Source organism: Montipora capricornis, chromosome 6 (assembly GCF_036669925.1).
Source record: "Montipora capricornis isolate CH-2021 chromosome 6, ASM3666992v2, whole genome shotgun sequence".
Taxonomy (NCBI): Eukaryota; Metazoa; Cnidaria; class Anthozoa; order Scleractinia; family Acroporidae; genus Montipora; species Montipora capricornis.
In genome coordinates, this window is record NC_090888.1 from 32,806,292 (window position 1) to 32,808,791 (window position 2,500).

At 39.1% G+C, this 2,500-nt stretch overlaps 1 long non-coding RNA gene across 1 annotated transcript in view; it reads left to right on the forward strand.

Moving 5' to 3' along the window:
• Positions 1 to 152, forward strand: part of LOC138050447 (uncharacterized) — a 2,333-nt gene extending 2,181 nt beyond the window's left edge. The window contains exon 2 of the long non-coding RNA XR_011132617.1: positions 1 to 152. This exon is cut by the window's left edge and continues 681 nt beyond it. This is a non-coding gene — a long non-coding RNA (uncharacterized lncRNA).
• Positions 153 to 2,500: the final 2,348 nt, after the last annotated feature.

Sequence of the window (2,500 nt, forward strand, 5' to 3'; positions counted from 1 at the left end):
ACATTTGACTGTCAAATTTTCTTTCCTGCATTTTACACATAATGTTGACAAACCTTGTTTATAATTTCTTGTTGCTCTTTTGTGTGGTGCATTATGATAGTCATGATAGGTATGATAGCCCAGATGATTATATTATAAATATATAAAAAATGACTTGTCACAATAGCCTAGACTACTTGAATTCTGTCTTTTCTCCCAGTTTTATATTGGGTGCTGTGTACATGTGAACACATGATGGTGGTATGGACGAAAAAATTTAGCCCAACACGAGACAATGCTTTTCTTGGTGCATCCCTTGTCTTACCCCCATCCTAATTCGCACATAGTCTTGTGCATATTACTCCTGCTTTAGTCAATTTTCCAAGAAAAAAAATCAAAATAGGCTGCATTAAATTAATGGCAGATCCAGTTTCAATGGCAATTTTGTTTTTCTCGCTCGCCCTGCCAGCTTTTCTTTCCGCCATTTCTTCTTCCTAACCCAAAATAGGAGGAAGAGAGGGGGGGGGCGCCCCCCCCCCCCCCCCCCCCCACCGGACCCCTCAATTACATCCACCACTGATTACAGTATCAATCCTTGTGACGAGTTCCACATCTAAAACTTATGGTTAGCTTAGCAACCCAGTAACTGAAAACGAAATTGATGCTTTTCTGACACACCTCCATCTTTCAAATTTGGATGATGCAAACCTTTATCTACATCGGAAGTAATTCTTTAGAAATTCAAAATTTAAGGAAATATTTCGCCACAAATACTCTACAAACATAATTATTACACATTTAACTCGCTATCTCTTTTCTGATTGGCCAATAGCGTACAGTGCATTCTCGAAATCAGCGCCCGTGACGTCATAACTGCAGATTATACAATAATCATGTCAAGGACTCTCAAGGTCATGTATGACCGCAGTGCATGATTTCTAAGGGTAATCATGTCAAGTTCGCTTGCTTTGTGCTGCTTGCCATTAATGAAGAAGCAAAAGCATGCCTAATATTATTTTTTTCCGTTCAATGGAAAATAAAAACATTATTAGATTCGGATTTTGTGATATCCAGAATAATCTCGGTAAGGGTTATCAGCCTCAGCCTTTGCCTTCGGCTGATAACCCCTACCTCGACCTCCATTATTCTGGAAATCACAAAAACCTCATCCAATAATTGTTTATAATTGCGCCAGCACGTGTGGCCTACGATCAAAGCTAACTTGGCAAAGAATGCCAGATCACAGGCTAAATCAAGGGTGCCATCAATTCATACCATGAGGTTGCTCTAAGGAGCCTTTGATTAAATGCCGGTAACAGTTTTGCAGAGAAAGGATTTACATATATTTTGCTACCACGATTTCGACCTCGTTCCCAGGGTCTCTCATCTTTCCGAAGAGAGACCCTGGTTTGGGCTGGTAAACAGACCCCAACGAGATAATGATAGACCACACAAGGACGTAGGTGACAAAGGATGGTGGAGAATAACACCAATCGTATAATTTTGTCCAGGCACGCAGAAAATTACTTATTCCCTTTAAACGCATGTTACTAACGGCTAAAGTCATTATCGTTTTTGTGGCTACTGCTGATTGGCAGCTGTAGCCATATTTCTGTCATGTGCGTAAGTAAGTAGAGTGTCCAATTTTCGGATTGTGTTCGGAACTATTCGGTCTTCGTGACTGATAATCGAATAGGAATCCGTAAGCGCCTCATCGTCGGATAGAATTCGTTGCCAATCAGAGCATCGACGGTCGCTTGTCGGCCTCTTATTGATCCAAACTTCTTTCCCATTTGCTTGTGTTTCAACGCGGACTCCTAGACATCGAGATTTTGTAGTATTCCCAAGCTCGAAAATTTCCTCAACCACAAAGCAAAAATTTTATTTGAAATCGCTTGACATTTCTAAACAAAGATCTACAGCTTTTAGAAGGTCTGGAAGAATTTTTCCGTGAAAATTCTAGAAAAACTTCATACTGCCGGGTATATAGTATGTTGACAGCAGTCTAATAGCAACGCGTCAAATTACATTGCACATAATTTGCATAAACTTTCAAGTTGTGTTTTTTGAAAATAACTTCCGAGAATTTGGAACTCTTAACGCAGTTTGTGAAGAAGTAATCAAGCTACATATTTTTGTTGAATCAAGGCAGGAGTATTTTTAAAAAGGAGTTCATTTAGTGGCGAAGATGCGGCAGTCTGTTTTGCTATTTCACTCGTCTAGTTCGTGTCACGCAACATGATTTTCTTTAGCAGTCAGACGCAGTTTTTTCAAGAGAATTGGCGATTGCTTAGCCTGCTCAGTATATTTGAACTACTAGTGAAATAAATTTGTCAGTACTATTGTCAATGCAGAATTTCCTTAGAACTTGGCAAGAACATTGGTTTGTCAATAATCTCGCACAATTACCTGCACAATTATCGAAGTTTTAATTTTCTCGAAAATCAGTGTTTTTCTTTTTCTGCACCCTTAAGCTTCATCTAAAGCTTACTAACATAGAGTTAAGACATTTAATTCAAGT